Below are 15,751 nucleotides of genomic sequence, written 5' to 3'. Positions count from 1 at the left end.
ATATCACACGCCATCGCACTACTTGTTATGATTTCCAGAGTACTATAAAAAATCGAGCATCTGTGAGAGCCATTCACTTATAAAATTCATACTATATGGTATGAATAAAAAAATCGATAGATCACCCCCATGGTGTGTTTGAAAAAATAGCAAAGGGACTGGTGGGGCAGCGTAACCATGGATACACAGAGAGAGAAAAAGAGAACTGACAGGTAACCTTTGGAGAAGGACAATGAGATCATTAATGGATATGTATAATGGATGAAGAGAGAGGAGAGGAAAGGAGAGGAGAGGAGAGGAGAGGAGAGGAGAGGAGAGGAGAGGAGAGGAGAGGAGAGGAGAGGAGCGTGTTGACAGAGGTTTGGTTCAGAGGTCAACAGAGGAACTTTAGTTGACATTAGAAGGTCAAGTGACACAAACTTGCTTTCAACTGGAACTTAAATGAGATACAGACTGACACACAGACACACAGACACACACACACACACACACACACACACATTTTGGGGTAGCCACGAATATACACCTCAGACATTAATCTTTACACCTTGTTTTTCTTTTTCTCTTACAATGAACTTCAAACTATTTAAAAGACAGACAGATGTCTTTAACCTACCCTCATCTTTATAGCCATCTTTTTACTGCACACACACACACACACACACACACACACACACACACACACACACACACACACAAAATGTACACACATAGGCCTATGCTCCAAATGAATCTATTAAAACACTGAGGAATCCCATAATACAATAAAGATATCCTTTCAAAACACGAAAGGGAAATGTCCTCTGTGCGATGAGGTCTTCCCTCTGACTGAAGTTTTACACTGGTCCATAACATTGTTTGGTGGCATTTATGGTGCTTGTAAAAAGTAGCGTTCTCCCTTAGATCTCTAAGCCTTGAAGCCGAGCCAACACCTAAGAGAACTCATGACATCATTGCCTTTCTGTCATACAGTCACTTTACATACACCGATTTACTTTACATACAACAGTGTTTGATTTCCTAGAATATGATATACAATAAAATACAATGTATTATAACATACAATGTATTGCACAATGATTATTACAATAAGAAAGAACCATAAAGGTAAAAAAAAAAAAAAGATTGTAAAAGAGTGTATGTGACATGTTATGTGAGATTTTGAGAATTTTGAGAAGCCATAGTATTATGAGAATAAAGTTGTAAATGACAAGAATAATGGTAATAATTAAATTAAATAGTAATATAATAAGAAAACGTTTTAGAGAAAAAGTATTGAGTTTGAAATTGTGTGTAAATAAGTAAACAGATGAGAGAAATTATGACCTTTTCCTTGAAATTTAGTATTTTAACTTTTTTCTAAATCAGATTTGATCTTGTTATCTCAGTCAGATTGCTATTCTGACAAAAATGACTATATGATGAGTTACATTATTTTCATTATTCACATTATCTCATTTTGTTTTACTTTTCAGTATTTGCCCAAATATTCTGTCATAATGTCACCAGAAAGTTCAAAGTGTATACAGGTCTATTTTCTGACATACTGTGTTATAATAATTGTACATCCACTGGTGTTACCATACTGTAGTGTTTTGTAGCCCAATCAACTTTTGTAAAAAAGGGTTCAAATGGAATAGAGACAAAATACATATTCTTATGTGTGTGCTTGTTTTTAATGATTTCATCATATTGTTGAAGCCTATAAATGTGCCCTGGCCTTGAACTCGACAGAACACAGGACCACCGTAGCAGACATCCGGCAACAAACGTACTTCCGTCCCACCAACACATGTCTTCATCATTACACTTACCTAGTGGCCATATCACAGACTGAAACACAACCACTTTGACTCATTCTGTTGCTCCTATAGGATATTAAAACAGGAAAAGTAGAACAGCTCCTTCAGGACTTTTGGATGCAATGTCACCATGGCTAGACGGCTGTGGTTTTGAGGGGTCATACTGCACCTCTTCCATTGGTCAGTGTTTACAACTGGGGATTTTTAGATCATTGCTGGGACTTCCTATAGAGTACAGTGTTGAGACTAACACTATCTTTGGAATCTAGGCTCATGTCTGTTCTGGCTGTCTGTGATGGATTAGCCACCTGTGGTGATGAGAACTGGGAGAAAGGCACTCAGACACTCACATATGACCCCATCCTTTTTCCTAAATCTAATTAAAGACGCTTAAACACCATGACCGCCCACCTGGTCATAGGGTGACTTCATAATCACAATCTTTATCCCAAAAACTCTATAGATCACCAACAAAATATGTTCTGCCCTGGATAAGACAGGAAAGCAGATATCAGTGTTTGTTTGGTTTATATGAAACACAGGGGTCAAGCACTTTGTACATTACAAGAATATGCTGAGAAATAGCCTTTGACTGGCGGATCGGGCTAGAAAGGACTTGCAGGGAGGCTGGGAACAAGAAGAAGAGCAGGACATTGATTCTCTACACGCTCTAAAATTTGAAAACCCTCAGCAGTATGGTATGGATTGTTCATACTGGAAAACATATGCAAGACAAACACAAGGTTACACTAAGAAAACGTCTATGCATCTTTCATGGACACCTTGGGAGCAATATAATATAAGATGTAATGATTTGGATTTTTGTGATGCAAAAGCATATACAGTGCTGTGCAGTGGTTATGTGGTTCCAGTCTTGAAAAACTGAAATGGAATAAAGTAAAAAGAAAGAAACATAGAAAGAAAAAAGAGGGACAATACATAGACAGAGATAAGACTCCATGTCTGCAATACATGAGACAAATGGCACAGCAGAAACCTTTGAAAGACTGAAATGTGTAGCAGAAGAAAGTCATATCAACTCTCCTGAGAAGACAAGAGCTTGTAAGGTTCAGTTCCCTCCTTTCAATCCATCTGATGGCACAGTGTCAATGTTTAGTACACTCAATACAAAGGCTAGCAGGTTGGATCTAACAGACATTAGGTTGATACTGAAAACTCCTCTTCCAGTGTGTTGCTGTATTTTCTGCATCTACAGCACTCATCTCTACTAAAAAAACAACAGGATAGTTTTAAAGCCACTAAGCTAATCTAGTAAATACTTGACATGTCTTAAATCAAGAGATCTGGTAGCCCAGGTGAAAGTGTTTGCCAGTGCCAGAACCTGCTCTCTGATCCACGACCTGCTAGCCAGCCAGCCTTGACTCTGCACACCTATTCCTCATGTTGCTCTCCAGAGGTATCCTGCTGTGATAAACATGCAAGTGCATAGCAACACAAACACAGACAGCTTCAACATCTAAATCTTAAACTGTGTAATGCTTGTCTCTTTGATATTTGTGGTTATAACCCCATCTGGGTCTTCAACATTTAAACTGATTTTTGGATGTGGGTGACATTATCGGATTACCATAATGGTGGTTTTTCAAGTTGATTTCCTTATATTATTGGCATGAACTGATACTATATTTGCTGCCTGTAAATGTCTGGAGCAGGATTCACTTTGGAAAATGGTCCACAAGTGTACACATTTTGTAGTTAATGTGCTAAAACTAAAACTGCTGATGTGGTTCTTTTCTGTGGGAGCTCTGATATGCCATCTGACATCATGAAAAGAAGACAGGGTAAGAAAAAACACAGGTAACAACATATCCAAGGTTACAATATTTATTTTCACTCCAGCACAAAGCTTCAACTCATGCTGTGATATTTTTCAGTTTTTTTGTTTGACAAAAGGCAAGCTCCAGTGACAGAAAACATGGCCAAAAAGGATAGGTCAGTCATCAATAACAGCTGCTAATCACTTGTAATATACATTATCTGGGATACCAGCTGTGCAATTTCCTTTTCAACTTTGAAGATACACATTGGCCTTTCAAAGCCTTTATCGGTGGAGAAATCATAATGGGCTGCATCAAAAAAAACAAAAAAACAATCCAACTGCTTCAGTTAAGCATCTGCCAACCATCTGAACTTGTAGTACAGTACATGAAACATAAATTTATCCAGCATGCCTTCAACTTCAGCTTTTCATACAGAACCTTGATTTACAATACACAATGTGTAGTTCATTGACCAACTACTATATATCTGTTAAAAGACACAGCCAAAGTCTCACACAGCACATGTCAGCCTGGTTAGGCCTATGTGAAAAACAGTCAGGAAGAGCGTGCCGAGTATCGAATTCAGCCAGGACTTAGACCTGGAGCTTTTTGTCCATAGAGAGCCATTCATCCCTGGCTGGGACAGTAGAGGCGCGATCACTCACTGGAGCATTAGTAAAGATCCAGACCTCATCACTCATTTGCCTCACTCTTCCACACTATCTCTCTCTCTCACTCTCTCTCTCTATGCTGTCTTTTTGTCTCTCTACCTTTCCACTTAGTCTTCCTCTTCGTTTGCTCCCAATGTCATTCGCTTTCAGATAAAGTGGATGTCTCTCCAAGGGTCCACTTAGATCTCAGACACAAATCTCACACATATCATCCAGACAGCAAACATCTACTCTACTGTACCGCCCACATCTAACCAGCCTCAAGAGGGACAGGTGTGACATCATCAGACTTGTTCCAGCTTTCATGTGCTTTTATTTCTATACTCCTCTCTTTCACAATATTCATGCCTCCATTCCTTTTGCTGCCTCTCTCCTTTTGTCTCCTCTATTCTCATTTTCTCCAGATGTGGGCGCTGGTCCAGATGGATCCTGCTGTCCTCTGCATTTTGTCTCTGTAAAACATCAGTTAATGTCAGCGTGAGTCTGCGCACAACCTATCGAACGCAGCTGAAGCTCTGCCGCAGCTCTGAGCTTTTATAGCTTCTCATGAAAGTGACGGAGAGAGTGAGTCTATAGACTTCCAGAGTGAAACTTTTAAAACAAAGAGGAAGAATAGATTAGATCAGGACAACTCTGACTGGTGCCAGGCCTGAATGTTTATAAAGCAATCATCATTTCTCAGGTCAAACAAGCCCAAAGGGTGCTTAATATTAACTGTTACCCACCATATGCAGGGTTAAAGGATAACTCCAGTTTGGTTCTTATTTTAGTTCTGGCAATCATGATGACACTATATTTTGAGTCTTGTTTACTTTATATTTGATCAGCTATTTTCTCATTTCAATCACAATTTTAACATTTGTTTACCATTCAGCCTAATTTTCTCTTTAAAGTTTGGCACATGTGGGAGTTTGTTTAAAAGTCTGACTTATTTTGAATGATGTCATGGCATTCCCAAATCTCAGAAATTAACTTGATGAGTATTATTACTGATATAAATGATAGCAGAAACTATGAAAATTAGACCCAAGTTGCAATAAACTGGAATTATTCTTTAGAGCAGCAGCAGCAGCAGCGGTAGCAGCAATGACCATAAAAGAGCATGATGGACCTGGAGCTTGTGAAAAAATGCATCATTGCTGGATAATTGTAGACAGACTTTAGTTATTTAGCACAATTGTAATAGAAGTCTGGATTTAAAGGCAAACTGTGTAAGAGTGTCAGATAGGGCTAAATTCATTCAACTTGTTGCTCTTTTTCCACTGACACATTCCTTTGCTCTCCAGTGAGCCACATTCCTCATATTAGGCATTCTCAAGTCTCCAAATCAATTTCTGCTTCGTTGTTGCCAATGAGTTCTGGCACTATGGGTACAATTAAGATATACTGTATGGTAGGGAAGGAGGTGGGAGAGGGAATGAAGAGGGGGAGGGAATACTTTGGCAAAGGAACAAAAGGCAGGGCTAATGATAACATGAGACCTTGAAATGGGAACGAGGACTGAGGCTTCATCTCGCCTCTCATTTAATCTCCATTCCTACCTTGACCTACCCTCTCTTTTTTAGCGTCTCCCTTCTTTTCTGTCCTCTCCCTCACTTGTTCTTTCAGCACCCTATTACGGCAAGTGCTTGTTGTCTTTCATGTGGAGTTCGCGGCTGGAAATGATTAGGAACATCAAACCACTGAAGGGAAGAGCAGTGGAGAGAGGTGAAAGAGAGGGAGGAAAAGAGATTGACTTCTATATTTGGAAGAAAGAATGCTAATGTTATTAATGAACATAGGGAAGGATGATGATCACCAAAAACTCTCTCTGACTGTTTCTCTTTCTGTCTGCCACAAATGTTCATGCTTGTACAAACAAAAACAGCAAGACATGTTTTGTACATGTTCCACACGTACAACTACACCATAGAATTGCAACTTTATCCCATGGAGTTTAACATGTAGACATGTGGTGTGTGTTAGGAAGTTTATCTTTGGGTGACATCTCATGTTAAAGGATACAAGGCATGGTTTAACCATGTTTGTTCAACAACATGCTGTCACTCCATGTGCCTGCTTATACTCAACGGTTAGAAACAAACAAAATGAGGGATCACAGGATATGTCAAAATCGTAATCATAAAATCGACAATGCAACAGAGCATATGTATTCTGGTTCTGATATCTAGTACTGTAGTCCTAAATCCTAAATTTAAATGTGTAACAACATTAAATCAACATTGCTGCAATCTGGTCTAAACTAGAAGCTTTTCAGCATTACAATACAGCTATTATAACCATTAAAGTTACAAATCAAGCAGAAGTTGTCATCTCTTTTCTGAAAACAGGTAGAGGAAGAAAGGGGAGGGAAGCAACTCTGAAATGACAGCGAGGTGAAAGGGAGATAAATGCTAGTTACAGGGACGGACACAGGGATAGAGGAGCACAATGGGGGATGACATCACCTTACTGGACTCTGGAGAGTGATAAGAGACGCTGGGGATTTTGATCCTATCTTGCACAAAGCCCTGCAATGTGGCAACTTTTATCCCATTGTGCAATTGTGTGTGTGCCTGTGAACTGTGTGTGTCGGTGCCTTCCTGCCCCCTTTTAAAGATTCTTTTTAAAGTGAATCCTGTGGGCCCTGACTGACAGCTGGCCTAACCACTGCAGAAATCAGACCTATTTTTTACTTACTGTTAAATATTTATAGCCATTTAAACCCTGTCTCTCTGTCTGTGTCTGAAGCCTCGGACAGGCCCACTCTGGCTGGCGCAGCTGCCACTAGAAACAGATCTGCATATCTGTGAAATACCAGGGATTTTATTGTTGCTATCTGCTAACAAGGAAGCTAATGAGGAGCTTGAGGTCAGGTGTCAAAGTTGAAGGGTAGATGTGCACGTTCACCACCCACAGAGACAAAATCAAAATTGTCATAATATATTCACTGTCGTGGTTATTAAATGGTCTTAAGTTTGCACACTATGGCAGCAATATGGCCTGCAATTATCAATTCTTGTCAACATCAGCTCAGAATTAGAGCTGGGATTTTTTCGCTAAAGCATACAGTAATTAGAGAAGTCAACATAGCGGCCTTGTAAGTGATCCTTGGTCAGCAATCAAACTCAGACATTTGAGAGCTTAATGAGGCTCAACGTTGTTACATTACTAAATAGAAGAGTGTACTCATTAGAGTGCAGATCTTTGCCAGGTGTGTACAGTCAAGATGGCGGCAAAGATAACAAAAATGGGGATGCAACAGACTTGGTAAGTGTTGTTTTTATCTTAACGGATTGCCGGAAATGCCTTTTGCTATGTAACGCTCAACATAAAATAGCGACGACTGCTGAACAGATGAAAATCTACTCTTTATGATAGGCTTATAAGGAATCTTATCAATGTTTACTTGAATTCACAACACAACCCACTCTCAAGGTACCAAAATTTGGCACCGATTGATCCAACATGGCAACAAGGCATAATTGGTTGTCCCTTGTGGAAACAAGAATTCAAACTGAGGCAGTTGTTAACTACCAGCCCGTTAGGAGGAGTGAAGAGTCATATATGTTACAAAATATTTTTTTTCAAAATTTGTGAATCACCACAACTACGAGAGGTCCTTGAGCATCCAGTCATAAATGTGCACGAAAAAATATCAGGCTGATGGTTTCAGTAGTATATGAAATTAGCTGCAGACAGATACACAGAGAGAATCTTACACACACAAACGTCAAATAAGTGAAATGTAAATAAGTTAAGCAAAAGCTGCTACAAGAGAACAAAATGTTTTAAAAAAAATTTTCTCTGGTCCATCAATTTCATTTACACAGTGAAGCCTGTAATATGAAGTGAGGGATGATTATCACTTATTGTCTTCCAGTTGTAATTTTGCTCCGAAGATGAAGAGAAAACAATAATTAAGGAGAAAGAGAATACAACATGGGAATGGAGCTGAACCTCAGACAGGGGACTGCTGTCTGAGACTGTCTGAGCTGTTGGGCTTTTGGATGAATGAGAGGATGAATGATTGAGAGTGAGTGGCCTATGGATGCCTCAGAGACACCGCTCTGGGTAATTTAGAATCCTCTAACTAGCTAAAACATCAGTATGCGTTAAGGATGGTGCATATTCTGCTGCAGCATTTCTCCCAGAATGGGTGTGGACATTTGTGTGTATTTTGGGCATTTTAGTGGTTTATCCAATAAAAACATAACAAAGAGACAGAGAGTGTGGAATCTGTTCTGTTTTTTCCCTCCACTGGGATGCCACAGGATTTTGTCTTTGTTGAGTGTGTGGCACTCTCAGACCACTGTTAAGAGTATATCATGGGGAGCGGGTGCTTGGAAATTGAGGTTTAGCATCTTGTTGACTGGTTATTGTTTCCTATTTATGTTTTATGTTCAAAGCATAAAAAGAGTAGGAGGGTCATAAAGGAAAGATGATGAGAAGCTAGAAAATTGTTCAGACAACAATAAACTCTATCATCTACTCTGTGAGACATTTTTTCAGTTTGTGGGCTTTGTAAATCAGTAATCAGTGTGTGTGTGTGTGTGTGTGTGTGTGTGTGTGTGTGTGTGTGTGTGTGTGTGTGTGTGTGTGTGTGTGTGAGCAGTTCTGATTATGGGCATTGATTAGTCCATCTGTGAGAGCATAGATCGCTGAAAAGAGGAGATCAATACATGTGATTTGAACAATCTATCATGCAGACAGCTGCTAAAGGAGTAGAGAAAGTCATTGTCAACTTCTTTCACAGGGCAAATATATTCTAATTAAGATTCTGTGATCTGCAAGACTTCAAACTCTTATCATAGTGAAGAGAAACATGTTAGGTTGAAGTTTTGAACTGGTAGTAAATTGGGTACGAGCTGCTGAGAATGACATTCTCCTGATTAAGCTGGTGTTTTACAGTCTTAAAATAAGCTATATTAACACCATCACTATATTAGTCTGAGATGTTAAGACAAACTGTTCTTAGCCCCTGCCCTCGCAATAATATGGTTCAAGTTGATATGCAAATAGACATAAACACAATACTTTCTAAACATGCTACACAAAGGTTCAGGCTTATCCCTGTTGATTGCACAGCTTTGCTCCACTAAACAAAAATAGTGTCTCTAAGCCTCTATAGCCCTCCGCCCATTCAGTCATGCTTCCTGGATGTGATCCCTAAGGTCATGGCACAATTTCACCATGGCCCCATCAGTCACTATGTCAACCATGAGCTGCAACACTAGAGACAATGGATGTAAATTAATAAACACCGGACTCCAGCCAAAGGATGGAAACATTTGTTTGTGGCTGGTACAGTTTTCTAACAATCATGATGGTGGGTTACCATTAGCATTTAGATAGCTAAATTAGGGCTGGGCAGCAATTCAATACTATAATTTATTAATTTTTTGTTACGATAGGATCATAGTGTTTTACTGTTTGACAAAACTGTGCAGTCCACATTAATGAATCCAAGCAAATGGTGATTTAAGACAAAGACAATTAGGTAATGAAGGTTTTGTTTTACACATTAGAGTTTTGTTAAATGTGAAGCATACCACTTGAAAAAAATGATTGCAGTGAAGATCAGTTAGATTACCTAAAATGTGACTTTGCATACATTGTATTGGAAAATTGTAATGTTGGGAGTTTCAACCATGTAGCCCTGCCCTATAATCTACTTAGAAAAATGTAACTGGCTGGTAAAACATCAAAGCAACTTGGGAATTTTTGGATGCATCAATTGACTGTGGCCAACAAAACAAAAAATGGCCTTGAGAGGTTTTTGTGTTAGGTGCAGAATTGTTTGAGCAGAAAATGACTCATTGAAAAGCCACAAAAGTCGCTCCAGTATTTGCCAGCCTTCAACAAAAGCTCAAAACATGGCAGATAAAAATGACTGACCTCATACAAAAACAAAGGTAAACTACAAAATTCATTTGTCACTGCCACAATGATTCCTTGTATCTTACGCCTACAGCACTGCTGTGGTTAGGGCACTTTTGTACGATGCCAGATGGAAGCCTTTAACTCAAAGACTTATTACATTATTTATCTATTACTATCTCTGCCCAGGGGCTAAGAATACAATAAATCTGGCCAAACTTGAGGTAAAGGATTCTACACTGACATGTTTCCAATTCAAACTAAATCACGGGTGTATAAAGTAAATCTGATTGAAACCGAGCCCCCCTCTGTGGAGCAGAAGGGTTTTTTTTTTAGATGCATACAAGCTTCCAAGCTAGTTGAAGCCTGATTTTCTCCATATAAACATTTATGTTTCAGTGTCATTTTATTTCTCAATCTGTAAACCAAAACGCAGCTATGTGGGAGGTTCACACTAATAAGACGGAGTATGTTTATCATTATGAGTAAGCTAGGCTTTATTGCAGACAGACTAAACCACCTTTTTAGCCCTGCAGAAATAGTCACACAAAGAACCAAAACTCACCAAAGGTCACTACAAAGTGTGTGTCTGTGTGCACGCATGTGTGTGTGGCATGTGTGTGATCAAATCAATGTGAGTCTTAAGGGTCAAAGGTGAGCCAAACTTCCAGCTGTGCCTCTCTTTCCTTGACCCTTGGAGGCAAGTTTGTTTGTGTGTGTGTGTGTGTGTGTGTGTGTGTGCGTGCCTTCCTCATAGTGTTCGTGAAGTCATCCATGATAGAACATGATACATGAATGTGTCATTGTCAACCTGTTATCTTTGTACAAAATATGGCAGCCTTGATTATAGGAAATCAATTTGTATAATTTCTTCATACAGAAAAAAAGGAAATACAAGAATAGATTTGTGATCAAAAGCCTGTGTGATGTGACACTTCTGGGGTGTATAGGGTTAAACTCATTTGCTTTTGAGGAATCCCAGACAGCACACAGAACAGATTGAAGTCTTTGTGTGTGTGTGTGTGTGTGTGTGTGTGTGTGTGTGTGTGTGTGTGTGTGTGTGTGTGTGTGTGTGTGTGTGTGTGTGTGTGCGTGTGTGTGCGTGCCTTCCTCATAGTGTATCTCTGCTTTTTACAATCCCTCTTCTACGCCTGTAGTTTCTCCATGTCGCTCACTCTACCCCTTATTCTTCCTGAGGTCAGACAGTTAGCGACCTCCACCTGAGGGAGCTGATAATAGTAAAAGATAGCAGGAGCACTTCAGCTTACATCTGGTGCTGGGTTTCTCTGACGGTTGTTGACTGCAGAGAGGCGCAGCAGCTCCAAACCCAAGGGGTCATTGTGTATGTTTGTGCACAGTTTTATACAGAGACTGCACACTTCAAAACAGTAATAACAATATAGATGTGTAATCTCATAGTGTAGTCACATCTCCAGTGAGAATATATCACTATAAGAGTCTTATAAATGAGAGTGACATTATACCAAACATAAAGCGGAAAACCACTAACAGGCCAGTATAATGACAGCTGCTGTAGTAGCTCAAATCCTCTCTCTGATCCTGTCACACACACATACACACACACACACACACACACACACACACACACACACACACACAGACAAGATCCTTACCGGCTAACAGTCATATTCTATAACCAAATCCCATGTACATTCATTCGTATCTGATGGTTTCTGTTGAGGCTACATACTGTACATTACAATGAATGACCTCGACCTTATGCATTTCTCTGCAGTCACATGCATAGTAAGGGTCAAACAACAAGCTGCAAAGTGCTGCTAATATTGAACCTCAGACTGACAATAGAGCTAAGTTGATTGTGCAGTTAGGAGTAACAGGCAGCTAAGATAACTGGATTAGCCTCTCAATGAACTGGACCTGAACCACAACTAGAGTCAGACATGGGTCAGCCGCTCGGTGACTGCTGAAAGAAACATATAGAGGTTTTTTGTGTGTGTGTTAATGCTCATTGGCATCAGGGTCAACAGCAAGATGAAACTAAACACAGTTAGCAAATTCAATGTTTAAGGTTAAACTATTTGCATCCAATATGAGACCCTGAAGGTCACAAACCCAGCCTTTACACATGGTGTGTGTTGGTAATTTAAGGAGATTTGTTAAAACACATAATTGTCATTAACCCACACAATCTCTCTCTCTCTCTCTCTCTCTCTCTCTCTCTCTCTCTCTCTCTCTCTCTCTCTCTCTCTCTCTCTCTCTCTCTCTCTCTCTCTCTCTCTCTCTCGGCTGCTGAAAGTTCAGTGCCCAATAGCTTATCTGATAGAACTTATCTGATTTCTCTTACACACACACACAGGTTGGGGCATAATTGACCCACAGAGAAACCAAGAGCCTCCATGTATGTATGTGGGAGAAGGATATTAGACACTGTGATTACATATTCATACTGAGCCTGAGGGGGTGAAAAACTAGCTTATCCTCGTTAAATTAATTTCCTGACTCTGCATATGTGAGGTGAATATGAGGAAGTGGTGAGAAAAACACTCCTGATTCCTAAAGCACCTGTTAAATCACAGTTCGTGCAGGAACAAAGCCTGATCCCCAGATTTTTGACTGTGCTTAGAAGAGCCAGCCAAGTCGTTCTCGGGATAAACTGTTCTGTCTAAAGCAATTTCAGTTGGTAAAAATCATTGATGTCTCTTTCTCTGTTGTTTTTCATTCTATATGGCCTTCATCAGCTTGTGAGAAAGGATTAAATTTAATTGTTCTTTTAGGTCACCAACTTTTCCTCTCATTCATTTCTCTGTCCCTCTGATTTCAGCACAAACAACAAAGACTCAATGTGGACAGCAATGGTTCAGCAAACCAGCAGGGAAGCTATCAGATTAAAGTGAGCACCAGAGGCTTTATAAAACCCAAAACACACTTGGAAAACCAGGTTGTCAGTGATGTAGAGCATCCATTAAAGTCACATTCATGTGCGCAGAGGTATACAAGCACACATGTGTGCACTCCCCCTCTCCCTCCACTATCGTCCTATCCTCCAAGGCTATAGCTCAGCCATTTGGAATTTCCAAGAAAAACAGGTTGGCTAGGCATGATGCAGCCCTGGGGTCAGAGACACAGCCAACTCCTGCAGGGAGCAAATCAGGCAGGGATGAATAAAAGGAGAAAGGAGAGAGAATGTGAGAGGGGGAAAAAAAGAGGCGGGAAAAGGGGGTTAGCATTGCACACCTATAGACGTGCAGAAAGAAGTCTTAAATCAGCTGCAAATCCACACTTCATCAGTCAGCTCACTGACAAATGACCTCTCAACGCAAAGACCCACTGCAAGCACTGCACAGCACAGTAGTGGCTTCAAACACAAACACTGCACACATAAACTGGGCAGACAAAGCCTGAGCCACAGATTACTCCATTGTCTCCAAAAACAAAGTATGAAAGCACACCACAGGTATTCAAAAGAATGCTGAATGCTTAGGCAGTCGCTTTATCTGAATGTTGGGAAACTGAAAAATCTTAATTGCTTCAACAGAGATAAGCCAGAATAACGATTAATTTAAAGCTGAATAGTCTCCACATAAAGAGATTTTGTCTTCAAAAAGAGAAATAATGAGACTCTAGTGACTCTGATTAATTGAGGGGCCTTCTGCAGTATCTTAATCATTCCATCTGTATTTCTGCTATCTGTATTTCTGCTGCTTTCATTCATGGTGCTGAATCATTTCTGCAGCATCTCTGACATCATTACAGCAAAGAAAAAAACTAGCACTGTACTGATTACCTCATCTCTCTTGCAGAAAGTTTTAGCAAATTTATGTTCATAGAAAAAGATGGCGTCACTCTGCAAGAAATGTAGAAAATGGTAAAAGTTGGATCGACTTCACAATGTGTCTGGCAGAGTAACAAGCAGGGGAAAAAAGGATCAGCTGCAGCAGAGATGCTATTTCCAACATCTCAATGCACATGATCAGTTGCACTCAGCAGTGTAAACCATGTTGCATGTCATTTTTATCTCAAAGAGAAAGAAAGAAGGAGGTGTAAACAGATGTCAGGATTAAAAGGGATAAAAGAAAGATTCCACTAATGATACTGAGAGATGAGGTGATGATGTGAAAGTGAAAGTACCGGATACAGTGTTGTATGGAAATTGTTTCATGTAAGAAGTGTACCTGAGGAAAGGCGGTTAGCCGGGGGGGTGGGGGCTGAATTAAAGTGATGTCTTGGAGATGTGAAAGAGAAGGCTGAGAAAGACAAAGCTGAGGGGAGAGAAAGAAACTCAGAGGATAGAAATAGAATAGTCTATACAGTCGAAATGTATATTACATGGATCTTCTTTACACAATCTTTGTCTTTTTTGGCATCATTTTGACCCCTAATAGTGGGTAGGACAAGCATTGGAGGTTGCGAGGTTTAGCAAGGAGTTAGAGAGGAGATTAGCTCAGAGTCACGGGGTAAACAGACCTCCAACACAGTAAGCCAAGGGGTTCGAGTTAGGAGGCGCTGACTAAGATGCACTAAGCCACACAGTAATGGGAAATGATGGGGTCTCAGTTATCACATGGCTGGTCACACCGAGACTGCCTGGGAGAAGGGGGTAGAAGGGGCAGTGGACTGGGGATAGCGTAGATTATTACCCAGATCAAAGCCACATTTGAGTGGATTTGGGTTTGAAAAATGGGAGGAGACGAGAGGCAGAGTGAAAGATGAAGGGAGGACGGAGATCTTAAGATACAGCAAACTGTATTTTAAAAAGATCAAAGTAACCCAAATCTTGTTTCCCAAATGCCTTCATTTATGCACCTCAAACCCTTACTATTAAATATAATAGGTTCACATGTTCCTTTCTAACTACACCCCTGAAAATACAGCATTCACCACTTCTATCAACATGCACCTGCTATGACAGATTTGTACCCCCACCCCCATTTTCCCAACCCCCACTTTATTGCTCCACTGCCAAGAACAGCTTCTGCCCACACTTCCCCTCTGTTTGCTTACCCTTTAATGTATTTACTTGACCTCTAAGAGGCATCCACATGATGATGTTTTTCTCACCCTCCTCAGCTCAGATAGCAGCATCGTACCTTAGCCAGCAAAGCTCACCATCACCGGGGTCACATTTAGCTCAGCTCAGCACTTACAAAGGAAAATGACAGGGGGACAACTGATACAACTGCAAGAAAAAGTGGTAGAAGGCAGAGAGAGAAAGGGGAAGAGATAGAGGGATGAAAATGACAGAAGAACAGAGGTATGCAAAGCTTTCTGGGGGATGGGGAGTTGGGGTGGGGAGTCCCTTCTGTCTTTTAAGTCTTATTGGTTTTCTCTTTCATTACCAGACAATGTGTTGACTCTGCACACTGGCTGCTCCCTGTGGATCAACTATACTACCTTGATTAACACTGAAGCACACACTACTGAAACATGCATGAGGTTATATGTGCAAACTTGCCTCTATTTTAACATAGTAAAGCAGTGCATTGGTTTTTTAAAAAGCAAAAACAAAAGAAAAAGTGCTTGTTTCAGTTATAGAACATCAACACCAACCTGATGTTCCACTTGGTAGCAAACCTCTAGAATGCAGAGATTTGCCTCCATGTGACAAAAGGGTAAATATCCCTCCTGCGTCTTTTATGAGTGAAGCATGAAAGGAGAG

The 15,751-nt window shown here is 40.2% G+C and overlaps 1 protein-coding gene across 1 annotated transcript in view; it reads right to left on the bottom strand.

The window, feature by feature from the left end:
* The window catches only part of dchs1b (dachsous cadherin-related 1b), an 80,816-nt gene that overhangs the window by 20,089 nt on the left and 44,976 nt on the right, over window positions 1-15,751 (bottom strand). The gene's annotated exons all lie outside the window — the stretch shown is intronic.

The sequence above is a fragment of the Scomber japonicus genome, chromosome 13 (assembly GCF_027409825.1).
Source record: "Scomber japonicus isolate fScoJap1 chromosome 13, fScoJap1.pri, whole genome shotgun sequence".
NCBI lineage: Eukaryota > Metazoa > Chordata > Actinopteri > Scombriformes > Scombridae > Scomber > Scomber japonicus.
The sequence above is the reverse complement of the archived record's forward strand: the minus strand, read 5'-3'. Positions and strand labels throughout refer to the sequence as shown.